Below are 17,295 nucleotides of genomic sequence, written 5' to 3'. Positions count from 1 at the left end.
AGCCCAACTACCATCAGCCAGAAGCCCCAACACCAGGGTCTGCCCTGAGGGTACAAAGGGTGTGCCCTCCAGTCACTCCACAGCCCCTGGGAGAGATTGCCACTGGCACAACTACCACTCCCATCCTCCACGCACTGCCCAGCAGGTCGCTGCACATGTCAGTGTACACCAGCCCTTTACACACAAGGTGGGGGGAATTAGCCTCCCCTACAAATATTATCATATTGAGATTTCTGTGACTGGACCTCCTGTAAAACTTCTCCCAACCACCAGGAGGCAGCACGGAATCACTAATATTTCTAAGCTAAGGACGAGATCTCATCTCGCGAGGTTTCTGCCCTCCCTTTCTTTTCTCCAGCTGGCTTGTGGGCTCTCTGTACGGTACCGAAGCACCGGGTTCCGGTCCCCGGGGCGGTTTGTTGTGTAACTAAAGGGCCAGTGTGTCACTGACATCAAACGGTGAGTGATATGTCAACCCTCCTCTACTGTATGTGAGCGTCACCGGCCCAAATAACCTAGTGCTGGCGTCGTGTGGGTTATAGTCTGCCCTTTGGAGCAAGATCGCATCTGCGCATGCGTGCCGGCTCTAGCTGTAGTGGGTGGGCCCTAAGGGGTTTGTGAGTAACGACTGGACCTGTATCCCCGGACATACGGTCACAGAAGCGGAGCCCACACGGCTGTACTCGGGGTCCGTATTGTGGACCGTACGGTCACTGATAGGACTTCCGCATCCCTTCTGTAGGGCGTGGACCCATTCATTTCAATGGTGCCGCAGAAGATGCGGACAGCACACCGTGTGCCAGCTGTAGTTCCGTTCTGCAGCCCCCCAAAAATACAGTGTGTCCTATTCTTGATTGAGCATTTACTATATAGCGCCAGTTCTGTGCGCTCTGCAAAATGTGGAACGTACACGGCGGTGTAGTGACAGAATGCTATACCCGGCTGCACCGGAAGGGGTGTGCGGCACTGCGCAAGTGCAGATCCACAGGTAAGTCAAAATTATAGCACCGCTGCGGGAGAAGCACCCACTTAATGCGCATGCGCAAAACCGGCTGGCACACACTGCGCCTGGAGTCACGGCTGGGTAGGAGAGGGTGCGCACGCGCGGCTATATACTCTCGTCGACCACGCGTGCGCACTCAGGGGAGGTAGATTTGTCAGTGCAAAATGTTCCATCAGATCTCCCTACCCCTGAGTGCGCAGGCACAGTGTGCGCATTAAGTGGGCGCTTCTCCCGCAGCTGTGCTATAATTTTGACTTACCCATGGATCTGCGCTTGCGCAGCACCGCACACCCCTTCCTCCAGCTGATTCTCATCACTTCCAGTGCGGCCGTGTCACCGGAAGTGACGAGGGTATAGCAATCTGTCAGAGCACCGGTATCCATGTTGTGTGAATGTAGCCTAAACCTCGGATCGGAAGCACTTCTGTGGGCTTTCGGGTGCACATAGAACATTGGCCGTATGTTGTGGATTGCGGACTGCTGAACCCTTCAAATATGGCTGCATGCGCTGGTGCAGACAGCACAGTCTTATATGGCACCCGTTCCTGTAGAGCAGGGGTGCACAACCTTTCCTGGTTAGGGGCCACATTGTCAGACTGAAGGAATCCCAAGGGCCGAAAATTAAAAGTTAAAGGGGTATTACCAACTGAAATACTGTATTTATGGCATATTGTACATACAGTATATACTATAAATGTCTGGTTACACCTACATGATTCCCATCTAATGGGAAAATACATGAAAAATGCATGTGAGCAGCCACAAGACATAATAGTCTGTCACCAGAATGATATGAAGGGCCGCAGGTTGTGCACCCCTGCTGTAGAGCATTGGCAGTGCCCTGCACTTACTGCTATGGCCGCTGTCTTGTTAGTGATCATCTCGGTTCTGGTACCACACACATACAGTATGTGCAGGTTGGGCTGAGAGGCAAGACGCTCATGGGAGGGTTGGTATCGGATTATTAGCTTCACTCCTGATTCACACGACCATGTCCGGTCCAAGAAACATGGCCCCTGTGTCGGGTGCATCTCCCGGACCCGTCGTTCCATACAGTCAGTATGACGCCTGTCTCAAACTTGTGTTTTGGTTTTCGGTTTTGAGATTCGGAAGATGATCTTGAATCCGGTCCAAAACAGTTCTGTTTCATGTTAAAGAGGACCTTTCACCACTCCTGACATGTCTGTTTAACCTCTTACGGACACAGGGCGTACAGGTACGCCCTGATGTCCCGGTACTTAAGGACACTCCTGTACCTGTACGCCCCATCGGAACTGGGTGCTTGCTGAAATCAATCAGCAGGCACCCTGGGTCAATGCCGATGGGGGTCCTGTGACTCCCCGTATCGGCGATGGCTGCGGATTAACACCGCGGCATAGAAGGGGTTTGTGTTTGAGGGAGCCCATCGAGTCCCTGCACTGCTGTGGCGGGGACTCGATGTCTCAGAAGGCAGCCCGATGCCGTGCAGAGGCTGCACAACACTGTAGTCTGCGCTCGTGCGGACTACTGGCACCGGCTTCGACGAGTTAACTGTGCATGCTCCCTTTTCCGGTGCCAGCGTGGTGCGCAGGGAGCCGGCGCATGCGCAGTTGACTCGTCGAAGCAGGTGCCAGTAGTCCGCACGGGCGTACAGTGTCTACTGCACCTGTGCGAGACTACGGCACTGAGAAGAAATTACGTCAGGGCAAGTGGAGTGAATAAATTAAGTGGTAGGCGGTGCTGGGCTCCAACAGATGTGGGACAACCCCTTGGGCTCCTGACAGAGGGGATTTACGTATCAAGATCGGTTTTTATAAGAATCTAACACACACAGAGCAGTAACAGTGGGATCATTTTAAACACCGCAAGGAGACTGATGGGCACATATAAATATCGCTATAGCGTTAATCCTGGTGACAGAATCCCTTTAAGGTTAAAATGAGCCCGGTCCAGAAGGGATTAAATAGCTTCATACATTCCCCATGTAATATCAATTCTGGAGCATCTATTCTTACGGCTCTGTTATGTCATCCCATTCCTGTGTTATTTCTACTAGAAGTTCGGAGTGAATTGCTAGCAGTCTGCAGTAAGGGTACAGAGGGGAGGGGACCAGTTGGGGGTGTAACTGCACAGACTGAAAATGGCAGCACTGATTGGATAGAGGTACACGCCCCCAACTGGTTACCTCCCCCTCTGTACCCTTACTGCAGACTGCTAGTAATTGACTCAGAACTTCTAGTAGAAATAACACAGGAATGGCACGACATTACATGGAGCCGTAAGAATAGATGCTCCAGAATTGATATTACATGGGGACTGTATGAAGCTTATTAAACAGACATGTCAGGAAGGTCCTCTTTAACACATCCGGATGTATTAGGACGTGCTTGTTGTGTTACACTGAAACGGAACAAACCGGATCCGGCAGCAAAATCAATGTACCGTAAGTCAGTGATGCTCGCCTGCAGTGGTTTTGTGTCCGGTCAAAAAATGGAACGGAAAGCATCCTGGTCAGTTTTATTCCCATTGACAATGAATGGGGACAAAACGGAACCGTGTTGGCCTGGTTTTCAGATCCTCTGCCTTACTATGATGTCGGCAGTTCAGGTCCAGGAGATACGGCCGACACAGTCTCGTGAATCAGGCCTAAAGGTACCGTGCACTCGGCAGTGTAGTTTGTGATATTCGGGCAGATTTCCCTGCGTTTCTGCACCAGAATTCCCATGTGTTACCTTGTGCAATGCAAAGGGTGGGATCTGCACGGAAAATCCACACACACAACTGACCGGGTATGGATCTCATTCATCCCCCGCTTCCGTTCAACAGATTACCGCCGGTCCCCTATTGACTATAATGGGATCTAGCTGTGTTTCTGGCATAAATGGCAGGTTTCAGAAGGACAAATACGGCTGCATGTGAAGATGTGAACGTAGCCTAATGCGTACATGGCTGCCTGTGTATAATGGCACTAAAGGGCACATTCTGACCCTGCAGTAAAGCATACTTTTATAAGGCGGTATGGCCGTATAACCTACTGTATATAGACGGTACGTGCCGGTGACATGTTCTCAGAAAAATATAGTTTTATACAGTGTCAAACAGGACTGCACAACTTTACTTCCCTGTCTTCCTGGAGCCATAACTTTTTTATTTTTCCATTCACGTATCCGTATGAGGGCATGTTTTTGCGGGACAAGTTGTACTTTATAATAGGGATCGACTGATTATCGGTTTTACTGATATTATCGGACGATATTCAGGATTTTGAACGTTATCGGTTTCGGCATCTATTTTGCCGATATACCGATAACGTATTGGGAACACAGATCGCACTGCTGACAGCGCTCTCAGTGTTCCCTCAGCAGCACAGGGGAGAAGGAAGCAGTGTCTCTCCCTCCCCCTGTGCCGCTGCCACCAATGAGAGGAGGGAGGACAAGAGGAGGGGAGGGTCTGTGGCCACTGCGCCACCAATGAAGATAACTCTCTCATTAATTCATATACAGGAGGCGGGAGCTGGCTGCAGAATCACATAGCCGGTATAAATCATTGGTGGCGCAGTGCGCCCCCCTACCTAAGCACCCCAGTATTAATCATTGGTCGCAGTGGCCACAGGCTCCCCTCCTCCTCACTAGCAGTTGTGATCAGAGCCCCAGCAGTGTAGCCTGGGGCTCCGATCGGTTACCATGGCAGCCAGGACGCTACTGAAGCCCTGGTTGCCATAGTCAGCTCCATGCTGCTGTGTACACAGGGCACAGAGCAGCAGGGACAGTGTGAAGTCCTATTCACCCTGATAGAGATCTATCGGGGTGAATAGGACAAGGGTTCTAGTCCCTAAGGGGGCTGTTAGTAAAAAAGAAAAAACAAAGAAATATTAATTATAAATGAAAAAGAAAGATTTATAATTAAAAAAAACTACACGTTAACAATAAACATATTCATTTTTAGCAGATTTGTGTAGGAATTTTTATTTATTTTTATGAAAATTCACAGAATATCGGTATAAAATATCAGCTATCGGCCTGAAAGTTCACAGATTATTGGTATCGGCCCTAAAAAATCAATATCTGTCGATCCCTACTTTTATAATGCCACCATTTAATAAGTCATACGGTTTGAAACAGCAGAGTACCGCCAGCTATGGGCGCCCGCTGCATGCACGAGTTGGTGCCATGTTTAAAGACAGCACCAGTGCCGTACATGTATGGTGCTGGTAGCGAAAGGGTTAATAGCAGCTTTTAATTTACATATGACAGGTCATTGAGCTTGCACTTTTCATTTTCTATTTAGACTTGGGCAGGATGCTGAGTCTTCTTAAAGAGACCAGTCCTGTATGGAGACTTGGGCTACTTTCACACTGGCGTTTCTGGGTCCGCTTGTAAGATCCGTTTCAGGGCTCTCACAAGCGGCCCAAAACGGATCGGTTCAGCCCCAATGCATTCTGAATGGATAAGGATCCATTCAGAATGCATCAGTTTGGCTGCGTTTGGTCTCCGTTGCGTTTTTTTAGACGGTCACTAAAACGCAGCTTGCAGTGTTTTGGTGACCGTCTGACTATGCGGAGCCAAACGGATCCATCCTGACTTGCAATGTAAGTCAACGGGGACTGATCTGTTTTTCACTGACACAATATGGTGCAATTGAAAACGGATCCGTCCCCCATTGACTTTCAATGTAAGTCAAGACGGATCCGTTTTGACAGACTTTTTTTTGAATGAATAATGCAAACGTATCCGTTCTGAACGGATACAATCGTTTGCATTATTGGTGCGGATCCGTCTGTGCAGATACCAGACGGATCCGCACCTAACGCAGGTGTGAAAGTAGCCTTACTAGTAATGTTCCATGGGAAACAATGCTCCATAGGGAGCCACTTCCAAGAGGTGGCGCTAGCGGGATGGTTCTCTTCCTTGGGAGATACCTCTTTGCATATTCGTATCCCACTAAGTGTCCATACCCTGGAGAACCTCCAGTAAGTCTCCATACAGGACTGGTCTATTTAACGCTAGTGATCATCCGTCTAGGCATAGCTGTAGGATACGTCCACACCGCGCTGTCGCCATTGTTACACTAATGAGACTGCACGGTTTAGACGGTCTACATTGTAAGGCCTCATGCACATGTCCATATTGCGGTTCGCAAACTGCGGATCTGTAAATTACAGACACCTTCCTTGTGCAATCTGCATTTCTCTCACTCCATTACTAGAAATGAACAGACATACTGATACAAAGTACAGTCCTGTGCGTGAGGCCTTAAAGGGATTCTGTCACCTCTCATAACACAAATTCAGATTTTAAACCAGTCATGCTCCACAGCTTACCTTGAATCGGCTGTGCTGTTCTATATTGTAATCCGTCCAGTAGTTTTGCAGAAAAACGACTTTTATAATTATGCAAATTAACCCTGAAGGTGCCCAGAGGGGCATTATGTTCCCCTTTGTGTGCCCAGTAACGTCCCTCTTACAGTGCCCAAAACGCCTTCCTCCAGAATCCCTAACCGCCCACAGCGTCTCATCCCTCTCCTCCCCCTCCCTGACGGCCGAGCGAAGTCTCGCGCAGACGCAGTACCCATTGAGGGCTGCGCCAGTGCGATTTGCTGGAGACTGAGGGCAGGAGCTTCATCGTCGTCACTGGGCATGCGCCGAGCCCAGTGACGTCCGATGCTCGCTCTTCCCTCAGTCTCCAGTAAATCGCACTGGCGCAGCCCTCAGTGGGTACTGCGTCTGCGCGAGACTTCGCTCGGCCGTCAGGGAGGGGGAGGAGAGGGATGAGACGCTGTGGGCGGTTAGGGATTCTGGAGGAAGGCGCTTTGGGCACTGTGTAAGAGGGGCGTTACTGGGCACACAAAGGGGAACATAACGCCCCTCTGGGCACCTTCAGGGTTTTATAAAAGTCGTTTTTCTGCAAAACTACTGGACGGATTACAATATAGAACAGCACAGCCGATTCAAGGTAAGCTGTGGAGCATGACTGGTTTAAAATCTGAATTTGTGTTATACGAGGTGACAGAATCCCTTTAATGGCTTTGCAGCACCTTACTACTGCGTCCATTAACAATGCAGACAACTAAACAATGCGCCCGCACTGAATCCTGCCCATTCATTTCAATGGGTCCGTGTACATGTTTTTTTTTTACTTATCAGTTCTGCCTTGTGTGAAAAACGCAGCATGTTCTATATTCAGCGTTTTTCACGCAGCTCTGGCCCCATAGAAGTAAATGGGGCTTCAGTGAAAAACACATTGCATCCTGAAGCAGGTGTGGATGCCATGCGTTTTTCACTGATGGTTGCTAAGAGATGTTGTTTGTAAACCATCAGTTTTTTATCACGCACATGAAAAACGCATCAAAACGCATTGCACCACCTGACTGAACTTGCAAAATGGTGCGAGTTTCACTAAACGCATCCGGACCTTATCAGTCACGCTCGTGTGAGAGGCCTTAGGCTGAGTTCACACGGGCGTTGCGGGAAAAGGTGCGGGTGCGTTGCTGGAACATGCACGATTTTTCCGTGCGCGTGCAAATTATTGTAATGCGTTTTGCACTCTCGTGAGAAAAATCGTGCATGTTTGGTACCCAAACCCCAACTTCTTCACAGAAGTTCAGGCTTGGGATCGGTGTTCTGTAGATTGTATTATTTTTCCCTTATAACATGGTTATAAGGGAAAATAATATTATTCTGAATACAGAATGCATAGTACAATAGCACTGGAGGGGTTAAAAAAAAATAAAAAATTATTTAACTCACCTTAATCCACTTGATCGCGCTGCCTGGCTTCTCTTCTGCCTTCATCTTAGCTGTGTGCAGGAAAAGGACCTGTGGTGACGTCACTCCGGTCATCACGTGGTCCGTCACATGATCTTTTACCATGGTGATGGATCATGTGATGACCGGAGTGACGTCACCACAGGTCCTTTTCCTGCACACAGCTAAGATGAAGGCAGAAGAGAAGCCGGGCTGCTCGATCAAGTGGATTAAGGTGAGTTAAATAATTTTTAATTTTTTTTTAACCCCTCCAGCGCTATTTTAGTATGCATTCTGTATTCAGAATGCTATTATTTTCCCTTATAACCATGTTATAAGGGGAAATAATAATGATCGGGTCTCCATCCCGATCGTCTCCTAGCAACCGTGCGTGAAAATCGCACCGCATCCGCACTTGCTTGCGGATGCTTGCGATTTTCACGCAGCTCCATTCACTTCTATGGGGCCTGTGTTGCATGAAAAACGCACAATATAGAGCATGCTGCGATTTTCACGCAACGCACAAGTGATGCGTGAAAATCACAGCTCATGTGCACAACCCCATAGAAATGAATGGGTCAGGATTCAGTGCGTGTGCAATGCGTTCACCTCCCGCATTGCACCCGCGCGGAAAACTCGCCCGTGTGAACTCAGCCTTAGAGTGAAAGTAGTTTTTTTTTCAGGCACCACCTCATTCTTCTTTGTAAGACCATGGAAATTATGAAATGTGACCAAAATGTGTTTAGTCCCATTTTATTTATTTTTTTTGTGCCATAGATATCCATTTTATTTTTTCTGCTTAAAAAAAATCATGGGTCAATGTGTATTGCTATTTTATGGGCTTTTTTTAATAGAGATCCAGAGGCAGTGACATCGGAGGGGGGTTACATAGAGCCCAAGAAAATGCAATAAAAACTGCATGTCATGTGAAATAAAAGCATTTTTTGTGTTGGTTTTTGAAGTGAAAAAACGTGAACCAAATTTATGTGTGAAGTAAGCCTCAAAGCACCCTGCAGCGCTAGTAGAGATTCAGACTCGCGGACATGCTGCCAGTTGTAATCCCAGGCTGGGATCGACGTGATCCCAGAAGTGCCGGCCGCACAGGATTCTGCAGCATCTCGGATAACCCAGTTGTCCAAAGTAATAAACAAATCTCCCCCAAGCCAGCAACTGTCATAAAAGAATGTATATGATCCTCCACTGCTGCAGCCATTCGTGCAGACTGGATACTGCTGCAGCCAGTCACTGGCCTCAGCAGTACCAAGGTTAACCAGACAAGTGCTGACATATTAGTCCTCATGCACACGTGTTCTTATTTTCATCTTCAAAATACCTTCCCTGCATTCTGCATTTTCTCACTCCCGTAAGTAGAAAGTGCCAGTCTCATCCACAGTGCGGACCAGAATAGGACATCTTCCATAATTCGTGGAGCCACACGGATCTGCAAAAAATACGGGCGTGTGCGTGTCCCATAGATATGAGTGGTCAGTGTTCAAAAAATGCAGATGTCACATGGATGAAATCCAGTCGTGTGCATGAGGCCTTTTGGAGTACGGTATATTTTCTTCCTGGCTCTCGTCCAGGATTTCTGCTCATAAATCTTTTCTGTAACTTAAAGCTTTTGTTTTTGTCAATTTGCTGACTGCTTTAGTTTTTGACATGACTCCTCCTGAGGTGGCTCTATCTGCAGACCTTTCCTGGGCTTCTTCTAAGTTCTGATTACCATATTTTGCGCCCTATAAGACGCACCGGCACATAAGGCGCACCTAAGGTTTTAGAGGAGGACAATAAGAAAAAAATATTTTTCATTACACCTCAGGTCAGACCCCCAACGTTAATCAAACCTCAGCTGACAGCCCCAATGTTAATAAGAGCCCAATGACCTCAAATCAGACCCCAATGTAAATGACCCCCAATTAGACCTCTGATAAGAGCCCATGCCTCTCATCAGTACCCATATCAGCCATTATACCCCCAGCAGCCTCATGTTTTATAAAATAAAAAAACACTTACCTCTCCTGCTCCTGGATGCCGCCGCTCCTCACCTACATCGCGATCCTCTACCTCCTGCTGTTGGCTGTGCTGTGATCTGACGCGCACAACGTGAGGTCACAGAGCGCCCTCACGCTGTGCACAGCCGACAGCCGAGGACCAGGAAGCGGTGAGTACAGAGCGTTCACCGCTTCCTGGTCCTCCGGTACTATAATGGAAGCGCTCATTAGTATTAACCCCATAAGACACAGGGACATTTTCCCCTCACTTTTGGGGGGGAAAAATGCGTCTTTATAGGGCGAAAAATACAGTACGTCTTGACACAATGAATGACAAGCCGAGCTGCAACAACAGCCAGTGAGATGTTCTGCAGACTAGTGAGAAGCTGTCTGGGAGCATTCCTTCTGCCTTTCATCTTTCTATGTGATAGGTTGTTCATTGTACACTGCTCAAAAAAATAAAGGGAACACTTAAACAAGACAATGTAACTCCAAGTCAATCACACTTCTGTGAAATCAAACTGTCCACTTAGGAAGCAACACTGAGTGACAATCAATTTCACATGCTGTTGTGCAAATGGGATAGACAACAGGTGGAAATTATAGGCAATTAGCAAGACCCCCCCAATAAAGGAGTGGTTCTGCAGGTGGTGACCACAGACCACTTCTCAGTTCCTATGCTTCCTGGCTGATGTTTTGGTCACTTTTGAATGCTGGCGGTGCTTTCACTCTAGTGGTAGCATGAGACGGAGTCTACAACCCACACAAGTGGCTCAGGTAGTGCAGCTTATCCAGGATGGCATACCAATGCGAGCTGTGGCAAGAAGGTTTGCTGTGTCTGTCAGCGTAGTCTCCAGAGCATGGAGGCGCTACCAGGAGACAGGCCAGTACATCAGGAGACGTGGAGGAGGCCGTAGGAGGGCAACAACCCAGCAGCAGGACCGCTACCTCCGCCTTTGTGCAAGGAGGAGCACTGCCAGAGCCCTGCAAAATGACCTCCAGCAGGCCACAAATGTGCATGTGTCTGCTCAAACGGTCAGAAACAGACTCCATGAGGGTGATATGAGGGCCCGACGTCCACAGGTGGAGGTTGTGCTTACAGCCCAACACCGTTCAGGACGTTTGGCATTTGCCAGAGAACACCAAGATTGGCAAATTCGCCACTGGCGCCCTGTGCTCTTCACAGATAGAAGCAGGTTCACACTGAGCACATGTGACAGACGTGACAGAGTCTGGAGACGCCGTGGAGAACGTTCTGCTGCCTGCAACATCCTCCAGCATGACCGGTTTGGCATTGGGTCAGTAATGGTGCGGGGTGGCATTTCTTTGGAGGGCCGCACAGTCCTCCATGTGCTCGCCAGAGGTAGCCTGACTGCCATTAGGTACCGAGATGAGATCCTCAGACCCCTTGTGAGACCATATGCTGGTGCGGTTGGCCCTGGGTTCCTCCTAATGCAAGACAATGCTAGACCTCATGTGGCTGGAGTGTGTCAGCAGTTCCTGCAAGACGAAGGCATTGATGCTATGGACTGGCCCGCCCGTTCCCCAGACCTGAATCCAATTGAGCACATCTGGGACATCATGTCTCGCTCTATCCACCAACGTCACATTGCACCACAGACTGTCCAGGAGTTGGCAGATGCTTTAGTCCAGGTCTGGGAGGAGATCCCTCAGGAGACCGTCCGCCACCTCATCAGGAGCATGCACAGGCATTGTAGGGAGGTCATACAGGCACGTGGAGGCCACACACACTACTGAGCCTCATTTTGACTTGTTTTAAGGACATTACATCAAAGTTGGACCAGCCTGTAGTGTGACTCCAAATCCAGACCTCCATGGGTTGAAAAATTTGATTTCCATTTTTTTATTTTTGTGTGATTTGTTGTCAGCACATTCAACTATGTAAAGAACAAAGTATTTCAGAAGAATATTTAATTAACTCAGATCTAGGATGTGTTATTTTTGTGTTCCCTTTATTTTTTTGAGCAGTGTATTTAGGTCAGATCACAGACGGCTGGACTCCCAGGCTATGAGCTGTGCGCTACAATTGGCCAGCGCTGCAGCAAGGGACAACCCTAATACAAAAACTCCGCCCAGTACAACAGAGGGAGCTGCAGACACCGGAGCCTATACCGGGCGAACGGAGTGGCGCCCAGACATACTAGTAAGTGCAGGGGGACCCCTGGGCGCCGCTCTGCCCACTGATATAGTTCGTTTTTAGTTTTTAAACTAGTGAAAGGTCCTCTTTAATAGTGCTATTTGATTATATGATTGTGGCTTGCGGCTTGCAGACCAAAGCGTCCTTAATGGGGATGAATGGTCCTAAATGTTATTGCTGTAAAATGTCCGGACCCAATTACTGCACATGGTGGTAAGTCAAGTGCTGATTTGCACTATACAGAGAGGATGTACAGGTCTTACCTGCTCCTGGATGGGTTGCAGTTTAGTGTGTCCAAAGATGCGGCATTACATACCCGATGTAGGAATCGCTGCTATACGTATTCTTCCACGCTGTTCAGGCAGACGCCGGCATATCACGTGGTCTGTGACGGAAGTCTAACTTGTATCTCGCAGCTGGAACTGGTGCCGAAAGTTGGATCTGAAAGTTTTATTTTATTTGGAGCGCTCCAATCATTCGAAAGTCTTTAGAAGATTTTTAAGTCATCCATATACTGTAGAGGCCTCTTATTAGTCCGGTGGGAGTTCTCAGCTGTTCACGCCAGATGCATTTTGGGGACCTCTTACCCCTTCCTCAGTGGCAGCAATTGGATTTAGATCAGGGGAACACGCAGGATGGGCCAAAAGAGTGATGTTATTCTCCTGGAAGAAGTCCCTTGTCCTGCGGGCATTGTGTACTGTAGAGTTGTCCTGTTGAAAAACCCAGTTGTTACCACATAGATGAGGGCCCTCAGTCATGAGGAATGCTCTCTGCAACATCTGGACATAGCCAGCGGCCGTCTGACGCCCCTGCACTTCCAGAAGCTCCATTGTCCCACTGAAGGAAAAAGCACCCCATACCATTATGGCGCCCTCCTCCACTGTGGCACGTAGAAAACATCTCAGGTGGGATCTGCTTGTCATGCCAGTAACGTTGGAAACCATAAGGACCATCAAGGTAAAAAAAATTCTCATCAGAGAATAAAACTTTCTTCCACCTTTGAATGTCCCATGTTTGGTGCTCTATTGCAAAGTCCAAACGAGCAGTTCTGTGGCGTTCAAGGAGACGAGGTCTTTGAAGACGTTTTTTGTTTTTGAAGCCCTTCAGTCTCGGATGTCGTCTGATGGTTATGGGGCTGCAGTCAGCACCAGTAAGGGCCTTAATTTGGGTCGAGGATCGTCCAGTGTCTTGACGGATAGCCAATTGGATCCTCCGGCTCAGTGCTGATGAAATTTATTTGGGTCTTCCACTTGACTTTTTTGTTCCAAAACCCTCAGGATCATTTAAGAAATTCCAAATGACTGTCTTACTGCGTCCCACCTCAGCAGCGATGGCGCGCTGTGAAAGACCCTGCTTATGCTGTTCAACAACCCGACCACATTAAAAAAGGCAGAGTTTTTTTGCCTTTGCCATCACAATGTGTGACTACCTGACAGAAAATGACAATGAATCCACATCTTTGCACAGATTTGGCCTTTTAAAGGCATGTGGTCCTAAAATTTGGATCAGCTGAAAAACAGCCTGTTTCAGTTTAATCGTTATTTTCAATTAATTGAATGCTCAAAAAATGTTTTGTCTCACTCTCATTTCTTCTTGTTGCATGCTGAAGCTCTACTTGGAACCTTGTTAAGATCCGACAATGTAAATTATGATTTTTTGCCATTTTTCAAGTGGTCTTAAACTTTTGATCAGGACTGTATATGTGTGTGTGTGTGTATGTGTGTGTATATATAGATAGATAGATAGATGAGAAAATGAACAGCACTCCTATAGATGATAAAAAATGTCTCCTTTATTCACCCGTGCGGTGCAACGTTTCGGCTCAGCACTAGAGCCTTTTTCAAGGCCTTGTAAAAGGCTCTAGTGCTGAGCCGAAACGTTGCTCCGCACGGGTGTATAAAGGAGACATTTTTTATCATCTATAGGAGTGCTGTTCATTTTCTCATCTATTATTGGGATAAGAAGTCTCTTTCCTTGTGAACGTGCACCCTCATTTTTTCTCATTTTTGCTGGTGCCACCATATTTCTTCAGTGTGTGTGTGTGTGTGTGTGTATGTATATATATATATATATATATATATATATATATAACAAAATAGCAAAGACAGGTGCACGCTGCGGTCTTTCTAAACCCTCAAACTGGTTTTAAAATTGAGAGATTAGTCAACATGTCCTACGGTGTAGAACATGTCTAAGCCCGGGCACCACGCCAAGGTTTCTCAAGTAGCTTGGGACCTAACACTCTCCTAACTGGGCCGTATGGGCAATACCAGGAGCCAGTGGGCAAATTACCGGAGCATGAGGGCGACTCACAAACAACTCACCAGTTAGCTCCAGCATGTATCCATGCTTGCAATGGGAGGAGGGAGGAGTCTGCGAGTCCCACTCAAGACTGGCTGGTATGGCCCAGGCCTCACAGGTGCACCTAAATGTGGCCTGTAGATGGAAAACAGGCACATTTAAATTGGAGTTTATACACCTCCAGAAATCTCTATATATACAAACTGAAAAGACTAGCGTGGTATTAGCAGGAGGTGCTCAAACCCACATGCAGTCGTGCATATATATAGGGGAGCAAATCCTGCACTTGTGGCCCGTTGCTAATGGCGATCCCCAGCAAAAATGCATACAGTGGAGGATGCCCGCAGCGAACCACAAGTACCACAATAGACATCCCACACAAGGTAGCAATTGTGTGGATGTCATAATCAATATAACAATATAACAAAATAGCAAAGACAGGTGCACGCTGCGGTCTTACTAAACCCTCAAACTGGTTTTAAAATTGAGAGATTAGTCAACATGTCCTACGGTGTAGAACATGTCTAAGCCCGGGCACCACTGGCTCCTGGTATTGCCCATACGGCCCAGTTAGGAGAGTGTTAGGTCCCGGGCTACTTGAGAAACCTTGGCGTGGTGCCCGGGCTTAGACATGTTCTACACCGTAGGGATGTCTATTGTGGTTCGCTGCGGGCATCCTCCACTGAATGCATTTTTGCTGGGGATCGCCATTAGCAACGGGCCACAAGTGCAGGATTTGCTCCCCTATATATATGCACGACTGCATGTGGGTTTGAGCACCTCCTGCTAATACCACGCTAGTCTTTTCAGTTTGTGTGTGTGTATATATATATATATATATATATAAGAAAATAAAGTGGCAGCACCGTCTCTGATGCAAACAAGAGGGTGCAGCTGGCCCAATGTGGATACAGGCAAATCCAATAGATAGAAATCCAAAAACTGGGCAGCACTCCATGAAGTAAAAAAATATAAAAAAAACTTTATTTACCCAAGCAGGACATGCGACGTTTCGGCTCTATGCTGGAGCCTTTCTCAAGCCTTGAGAAAGGCTCCAGCATAGAGCCGAAACGTTGCATGTCCTGCTTGGGTAAATAAAGGTTTTTTGTATTTTTTTACTTCATGGAGTGCTGCCCATTTTTTTTATATATATATATATATATATATATATATATATATGTACACACACACACACACACACACACACACACTCGCCTAAAGAATTATTAGGAACACCATACTAATACGGTGTTGAACCCCCTTTTGCCTTCAGAACTGCCTTAATTCTACATGGCATTGATTCCACAAGGTGCTGATAGCATTCTTTAGAAATGTTGGCCCATATTGATAGGATAGCATCTTGCAGTTGATGGAGATTTGAGGGATGCACATCCAGGGCACGAAGCTCTCGTTCCACCACATCCCAAAGATGCTCTATTGGGTTGAGATCTGGTGACTGTGGGGGCCATTTTAGTACAGTGAACTCATTGTCATGTTCAAGAAACCAATTTGAAATTATTCGAGCTTTGTGACATGGTGCATTATCCTGCTGGAAGTAGCCATCAGAGGATGGATACATGTTCTCATTCTGTTTACGTCAAATTCGGACTCTACCATTTGAATGTCTCAACAGAAATCGAGACTCATCAGACCAGCCAACATTTTTCCAGTCTTCAACAGTCCAATTTTGGTGAGCTCGTGCAAATTGTAGCCTCTTTTTCCTATTTGTAGTGGAGATGAGTGGTACCCGGTGGGGTCTTCTGCTGTTGTAGCCAATCCGCCTCAAGGTTGTGCGTGTTGTGGCTTCACAAATGCTTTGCTGCATACCTCGGTTGTAACGAGTGGTTATTTCAGTCAACGTTGCTCTTCTATCAGCTTGAATCAGTCGGCCCATTCTCCTCTGACCTCTAGCATCCACAAGGCATTTTCGCCCACAGGACTGCCGCATACTGGATGTTTTTCCCTTTTCACACCATTCTTTGTAAACCCTAGAAATGGTTGTGCGTGAAAATCCCAGTAACTGAGCAGATTGTGAAATACTCAGACCGGCCCGTCTGGCACCAACAACCATGCCACGCTCAAAATTGCTTAAATCACCTTTCTTTCCCATTCTGACATTCAGTTTGGAGTTCAGGAGATTGTCTTGACCAGGACCACCCCCCTAAATGCATTGAAGCAACTGCCATGTGATTGGTTGACTAGATAATTGCATTCATGAGAAATAGAACAGGTGTTCCTAATAATTCTTTAGGTGAGTGTATATATGGGATAATTTAGATATAGGTGCTGCAAACTATAACTTGGGGTACCTTCATGTAAATATATGCATACTGACCCTAAAAGGGCTATTCCTATCTGATAAAATGATGGTATATTGCTTGGAAATATACTCCTTACTCTAGACCCCCACTATTCCTCAGAAGGGGCCACAGTGCGGACACCCGTCACAAAGTAGTGGTTCATCCGTGAAGGATCTGTGTTTGGTCCGTGTTTTTTGCTCTCCGCATGTCATCCATATTCCACAGACACTGCTTAGCTGAAAATTAATTTCAAGAGCATCTCCTAGCAATGAACCGTGAAACATAGTCGCCATTCGTGTTGTGTCCGTGTTTTTTGATGGACCCCTACATTTTAATGGGAGTGCTGGATCCTTAAACACAGACCAAACTACAGCGTGTCTCTGTGACCTGTGGTCAGGGGAAGATCACAGATGAGTGAATACAGACGCGGTGAGCGTTTCCAGAAGTGGGGGAGTGACTTCTCCTACTGAGGCCGCATGGGAGCCCCGGCAGGGACCCAACCTGGGTTATTTAAATTCCCTCTGCGCACGGTCAGAAGGAGCCCAGCCAGCCTACAAGCATCTGGATCTCTATGGAAGACGCTCTATCCCTTTCTGCTATAATGGAGGATGAGAGTAGTCAGCGCGCAGATGTCCGGGAGGGTCATGACGCCAGACGGGTACTCCTGGTGTGGTAAGGGGGTCAATCCCCAACTTTTATTTTTTCATCTGTCAGGTTCTAATAGGGGCTTGTTCTCTTATTTTTGTAGAGTGTCAAAGAGGGCCCTAGGAAAGCTACCACAAAGACCAGAGGGAAAGAGTGTGCTGTATGCAAGAAAAAGCT

At 47.4% G+C, this 17,295-nt stretch overlaps 1 protein-coding gene across 1 annotated transcript in view; it reads left to right on the top strand.

Moving 5' to 3' along the window:
- The first annotated feature begins 317 nt into the window (after nt 1-317).
- NCOA4 (nuclear receptor coactivator 4) overlaps nt 318-17,295 on the top strand; it is a 33,984-nt gene continuing 17,006 nt past the window's right edge. Inside the window, exon 1 of the mRNA XM_040438872.1 lies at nt 318-459. The gene's annotated coding sequence lies outside the window, so the exon portion shown is untranslated. The remainder of the gene's footprint in view (nt 460-17,295) is intronic.

The sequence above is a fragment of the Bufo bufo genome, chromosome 6 (genome assembly GCF_905171765.1).
Source record: "Bufo bufo chromosome 6, aBufBuf1.1, whole genome shotgun sequence".
Taxonomy (NCBI): domain Eukaryota; kingdom Metazoa; phylum Chordata; class Amphibia; order Anura; family Bufonidae; genus Bufo; species Bufo bufo.
The sequence above is the reverse complement of the archived record's forward strand: the minus strand, read 5'-3'. Positions and strand labels throughout refer to the sequence as shown.